The sequence below is a fragment of the Malus domestica genome, chromosome 01 (assembly GCF_042453785.1).
Source record: "Malus domestica chromosome 01, GDT2T_hap1".
NCBI lineage: Eukaryota > Viridiplantae > Streptophyta > Magnoliopsida > Rosales > Rosaceae > Malus > Malus domestica.
This window is the reverse complement of record NC_091661.1, coordinates 4,033,091-4,039,950: the sequence shown is the minus strand read 5'-3', so window position 1 is coordinate 4,039,950 and position 6,860 is coordinate 4,033,091. Positions and strand designations below refer to the sequence as shown.

General features: G+C 32.2%; 1 long non-coding RNA gene across 1 annotated transcript; it reads left to right on the top strand.

Annotated features, from left to right (window-relative positions):
• Positions 1 to 885: 885 nt before the first annotated feature.
• On the top strand, positions 886 to 4,888 carry LOC114824728 (uncharacterized). The gene is made up of 6 exons (XR_003773020.2): positions 886 to 1,120; positions 1,645 to 1,679; positions 3,119 to 3,220; positions 3,370 to 3,407; positions 4,199 to 4,315; positions 4,452 to 4,888. It is a non-coding gene; the product is annotated as an uncharacterized lncRNA (long non-coding RNA).
• The last annotated feature ends 1,972 nt before the right edge of the window (positions 4,889 to 6,860 follow it).

Sequence of the window (6,860 nt, the reverse complement as noted above, 5' to 3'; positions counted from 1 at the left end):
GCTCTAAGAAAGTTATGGATTCATTTTTTGTAGCAAATATTAAAGTATCAATATCCAAAAGAGTTAAATTAGTTTCAATTCTTAAATTATCAGTATACAGAAGAAAGATCTATTAGTTTCAATTTAAATACTTTTGAAAAGTTAGAAATAGTTCTATTAGTTTCAATTTGTACACTTTTTGAAATTTAGAGATCTACTGAGCATGTTGAAAATTTGAAGTAGTACTTTTGCATACTCCAAACTGTGACCTATAGTTCCTTTAATATTTTTCATCCATTTGAATTGATACAAAATAACATAATGAATCCCACTACTATGTTTATGTCAATATTCTTCCACTTTCTTACACTGAATTTAACTTTTCTAACATTGGTAAGCTTCCCTCTCAAAAAAAAATTCTCTTCAGTAAATACGATTTATCAAATGCTTAATTTGGGTTTGGAGTTGCTTTTTTCTCATGGTAAAAATTGGTGTGTCCCATCCAGAACAATTAGTGGGCATTTTGAGGTTTGTTCCAGTAAAGGGTTTAAGGTTTTTTATAATGTCATATCGTGTTGGGATTTTTGAAAGTTGGTTTATTTTGAAATTAAAGATTTTATGCATCATTCAGTTGGTAAAGGACACTTTGAAATCAATTTTTTCCGCAGCTGAGACAATTGATTAGTTGATAAGAAAGCGACATTATACATATACTAAAACCCAGTTCCCCTAAGCACTATTTTTCACTGTTCGTGAACAGTGAAAGGACGGTAATGCCCTCGGGTTTTCTTAGCTTTGCCCTTATGTTTGCAGTGAATTGCCGGTTTTACCCATTGATCCCAAGTGTTCTGTGTCGTTTCTTTCTCTCCTTCCATTCATCTCTTTCACTTCACCTTTCAGCTCTCCATTTTTTGCTTTCCTCAACTGGGTTTTCCTTCGTTGTCGTTGTGCGCTCTGATTTCTCTCAATTTCTTCCTTTTCGTTTCGCGAAATTATCTCCGGCGAGACACGATCTTTGATTTTTGCAATCATTGTTGGCTGTTCTTCTCTGTTTTTGGCTGCCATCCGTACGTTGGATCGATTTCGTCTTTTTCACCGTTTGTTTCAAGCCTCTCTTTTGAGAGAATTTTTACGTATTAAGGTTAGTGATTTCTAAACTTTTGAGTTTTGCTTTGCAGTTTGATTTCATTTTTGGTTGTCTTGCCCAAATGTTAGAAGCTTTTAATTTTTTTGGGTTCCATTTTAAATGGGTTGTTGCTTTCGGAGTTTTCGTTTGATGACAGAGATGGGGGTTTTTGGGGAAAAACTTTTAATGAGTTTTTTAGTTAAGTTGTGTTGTGGGTCTTGACAAATGGATTTTTTGTTGAAATTGTTTCTCTTCTCTTTTTCTTTTTTTTTTTTTTTTTTGAACTTTTGTATGCAGCTTTGGAAGACATTTATGCTTGAGTTGAGAAACTTTGGTTGCTCGCTTTTAGGTTTTGTTGTAGAATTAATTTTTTTTTTTTTTTTTTTTTTAAAGAGTTACATTCGTGGGAATTCATTTATTCGTCTTTTTTTCTGTATCTGGAAAATGCCACCTGATGTGAGTTTATAATTAAATATGAATATCAAAATGGGTTTTCTGTGCAAATTTTATTTTTCTGATTTTTGGGTTTTTGTTTTCAGGCTTTAGCGCCGTCGTTTTCCGAAGCCCTCTCAAGGTAAGCAATTTAAATTTCTGGTGGATTTAGTTTTTTGTTTTAAGTTTTATTATATTGGAGTTAAATTCGGTTGCACCTTCGAGTTGGTTTTGGGGTTGATTTTGGGGTTGATTTTGTTTATGTTTTTGTTTGGTTTTATTTATGCTTTTAACTTAAGGAGTAAATAGGTCCTCATTACAACACCAATGTACCGCTTAGATACATATATATAAGTGAAAGGTCAGACTGATACATTTTGGAGACGTGTACCTCCGATCTGGAGGAGTTTCTCCATTGAAGTGTTTTAAGATATGCTCAAAGCATTTGACGTATCTCTGGGAAAATCATAGAAAAAATTGTTAATCACATTGATGTAGATAGATAAGGAACATCAAGCTTAAACGGGAAATCCAAAAATTTAACTGACTCACAATCTGACTTGGGACAACCAGAGTTTTTCCATCTATACACCTTATATGGTTATAGTAATTCATGGCCTCCTCAGCCGTAGGGAAGAACTGCAGATACATGGAAAAACAAACAAGAAAAAGTTATAGCCATAAGTGCAAGAAATATAAAGCCAAAAGAAGCACCAACATTTCCACCATACAACCCCAGGTCTTAAGGTGCTGATTATTGATCTTACCTTAAGAAATACGAGAAGGCTACAAATCGTCACTCCTGTCCTTGCCATACCAGCTTTACAATGAACCACCACAACATTTTCGATGCCCTCCTGTAACCATGAATGAGCACTTCGACAGAAAGATTCTATGAGTTCGCTTGGGGGGCAATTATGATCATCAAATGGGAAACTTGCAACCTTGAAACATTCAGAGAAGCCAAATATAGAAGAAGCTGTTAATCAACATGACTGAAAAACAGAATTACAGCAACGAAAAGTTAAACGTTTTAATCTATTTGACTATACTTTAAACTTTCTTCTTTCTCAATATATTAACACATGCAAGATAGCCCTCATTAAGTCATCACATCATTCACATAAATATCTTATGATTTCATCAACGGCCATTTTGTTATTTAATCGAGATGTTAAAGTGAAGAACTTTAATAGCTCCATCAATGATACATAATTCTTTTATTATTATTATTATTTTGCATATAAAAATGTGCCAAGCACTTCACCTAGCAACAATATCATACCTTATTTTTCAATTTACTTATAAGGTTTCACATTTTTGTAAATATCAAGAACAAAAACCTGGAACAGCCTCACAATTTGGTGCACTGACTAGGTAATTGACAGTTGGGTATAGGTATGGGTAGTTAAAAACTATGAGACATGAAAATTATTGTCAAATGCAAGGATAGAAGGTCGTGTATTTGCAAAGTTGAAGTGGCCCAAGGACTGAGTTGGTATGTTTGAGTAGATTACCTGATCTCCTTAGTTGAGTTTAGGTTTAATGCTCAGTAGTTGTTGTGCTTCTGCTGCTTTTTAGTTGTCGAGGATATGGAGGGAGAGCAAGTAAAAAGATTGTATTTATTGTGTTGACGCATTATTGAACAAGAGACCCAAAAGGAAGGACATATTCGATCTCAAGGTCTGTCAGCTTTCACTTCTTAATTTTATTATTATTAATTTTGTTTGCTCTTTGAAATTTGAATGCATGAGTTTTTTAATTTTTTTGCGATTAGTTTACCTGAGATGGGTTTTGGGTAATCATATGTTATTTTCCGATTTTGGTTACAGGATGCGAATCATTGCTTCTTTAGAAAAGATTAAGGAAGGTGAGCAATTTCAGAAAAAAATGCGATTATCATTTTTTTTTTACATCTATAGTGTCATGTTAGCATTATTGCTTACGTATAAATGTGTGTGTTTTACATTTATATAAGGGTTTTTATATTAACACCCCACAAAATGTTGAATGCACCCCACATTAAAATTTAATATTAAATGACTTATTTACTCCACTATGCAATGACAATTTTGACCTTATTAGGTTTAAAAAAAAATAAAGATTTATAAATACACCCCAAATCACTTTTAGCGTATTTTTTATCTTCTCAACTATCAAACATGTTGATTAAGAAAAATTGTTTTTGACGAATGGAACACGAAATCGATGTTTCAGGAGCTTCACATGATGTAAAACTTCATGGTTTTCATTGTTTTAGTGATTTCGATGACATCGATAATTATTTAATTTTGCGTTTGCTGCATTATTTAAACTTCTATATTCATATTCATCTTTTAGTGTTCATATGGTTAGATTCAATCCCAGAAAATTAAAAATGAGTGTTATAAGATTTGAGAAATGTGGGGTGTATGTACAAAATATAATATGTATATTGAGAATGTGGGGTGTGAGGGTATTATGGAAAAGTAAGTGGGGTGTATTAAGATAATTTTTAAGTGAAAAAGCAAATGTGGGGGTGTATTAAGTTTGTGGGGTTTATTCAACAATTTGTGAGGTGTTAATATAATTAGCCTTTATATAATGCCTTTAATTTTAACCTCAATGTTCACTAATGCCTTTAACTATCCTCTGTTTTACATCTCAATGACGACACAAAAGCTCCATAGAAAAAGTTTCAGCTTTTGACTCAAATTTCGACGGTGCCCCTATCATTTCTTCGAAAATCAAAGCAACCCCAAGCAATTCCGGAATCATTTTTATTTGTCCCAAAATCCAGTATGTATTATCTTCATCTCAAATTTATTCATCTCACAAACGTTGATATCAAGTTCATAGTTTTTCATTGTTCGAAATTCTACACTACTCAATATTTACTAACACTTTTATTTTCCTCTATTTACCTTTTTATTAGTGATGTTGCAGCAAAGGAAATATCAGACACGACTCAGTCCAAAGGCTCCAACCAGAAATGTATCAGGTTCCCCAATCATTTCTGAAACCATATTTATGGCTGCAAAACAGAGTATGTATACCCTTTCATTGTTCTATACTTTTTGAATTATTAACGATCTATTAAACATGATCTCTTTATCCCATTCGCTTAAAACTCAAATAGTTCACTAGATTTCTTTATCATAGTATCTTTCGACCATCTTTTGTATGTAAGTCGGACAATTTTGTAAATCTTTTGTATGTAAATGTTATATACATATGCATCAAGCATTCTCTTTTGTATGTAAATAGGATTATCTACCAAATCTTTTGCACATAAAATAGTATGTAGATATAGATCAAGTATTTTTGTATGTACATAGTGCTATACACAAAATTTCATACAGTTTTCAATCCCGCAGCATCGCGCAGGCATCTCTTACTAGTTTTCATTCTATTTGTAAGATTTAGCCAAAAGTATTTTTTAACAACTATGATATATTTTGATTTCAATTCATAATTACTTGTTTTGTTAAATTTAACCTCGAATCTGTTAGTAAATCTTTATACTTTGTGCAAATACATATATAATCATGTATGTATAATTTTTATAATGTTGTTAAACATTTTTACTTTCATCTTTTTGTTCGTAGAGGGTGAAAACCGCGTTGTTCACAGATGCAAAACAGGGGACATCTTCTACTTCATATGGGAAGTAGAGATTTGTTCGATTGTGATTGTTTTTCTGATTTGGTTAAATTCGAAATTAGTTGGCTTGCGTCTAATTTAGTTGTTTGCATTGTTTGCACATGTAGTCGTTTTTCTAACTTAGTTCATCAAAATATGTCATACATTTTCTAATACCGTAGTAACGTGTGAATCACATTTCCCGCAGCAACTCGCTGCCTACACTTTCTAGTTATCTATTCTAAAATTGAGGTAGGATTTACTGTTCATTTAGCTACAGTTAAATTTTTGCCCCTCGATTTCACCTTATTTACAAGAAACCCATCATATTTGGGTTGGGTTGGAAGGGTAATTATTAGAAGGGGCGTTTTGATATAGACCCCTCATTTTTAGGCTTCTTAGATTAAACATCTGTTCATTTGAACAATTTGATTAAACATTCTCCTACAATTTTGGTGTCATGTGTATTTTAATTAACCCATTGTAATGTACCTAAATTACATATTTTGCCATAGCCTTTAACATATCTCTTTGCCGTATCCAGATTCTTCACCCCAAAATGCACGCAAATTTCCTAGATTCTTGTTAACTAATGTCTCAGAGTTTTAATCCGAGAAGAATACTTGTTGAATATGAGAAGAATTTGAATTTAAGGATATTAATAATGTTATTTTTCTAGTGAATTTTATTTTCTTGCGGCATTTCCTTCCTATGAATGTACCATAAGTTTCAGAAGCCTTCTTTTTGTACCGAGGTCGATGTTGGTATTCAGGTTCCAGTTACTGATTTTTATTCAATTATCAGTTGGGTGCGTTGATTTTGATTGTCTTTCGAAGTCGAATGTTTTGATTAAACGGAAAAATTAAAGATGAAAACTTGATTAATTTAGGTATATCTGAAGCTATTATCGAGTTAAAAAAATGATTCACACGTTAGGGTCGATGCATGTTGTGTATTAGCCAAATTGTTAATTAGGGTTTTAGTATCAATCGAATTAAGAATCCCATATGGAGCTTTGGTTGGATCTCAAATCCATCCAACTTGCTAGGAGTTACACCGCAGCAACGTACGTAGCTAGTATAAGAAGTAGAGGGCATGGCCGTCTTTGGCACTTTTATATTTATTTAAAAAAAAACATATTTGGTACATATATTTCCTCTTGATTAAACATATATTTTTCCTTGGTACATATTCGGTACGTTTAAATATATTATCTGAACGTACCAGCCTCATGCCTCCGAAAATAGAGAATATGTCTAATTATCACACATGATATCAATATAAAAAAGTGAAAACAACCACTAATTGAAATGGATAAGTCAATTCAAAATTAAAAGATGAGAATCACAGAATTCTAACGTGGGAGAAGAAACTGGCTTCAAAAAAAAAAGGCCAAGTACATAAATATATCAACCTAAAAGGATATATATGGAATTTAATAATTAACATTTTAAATTAAAAAAACACAATAATTACATGTAATCTAAATAAATATAAAAATGTTTATTGTTTAGGCATCCTAATCAAATTTCAAAATAGAACCAATGTTTAATCTAAAAAGTATTAAAAAAGTGCAGGAGATTCTAATTTTCCCTTATTAGAACTTAGAAGGATAATTTTGTCCATAGGGTATGGGACGGATTGGCCTTGATTTCACCTTATTTACAAGAAACCCATCAGATTTGGGCTTGATTTCACCTTA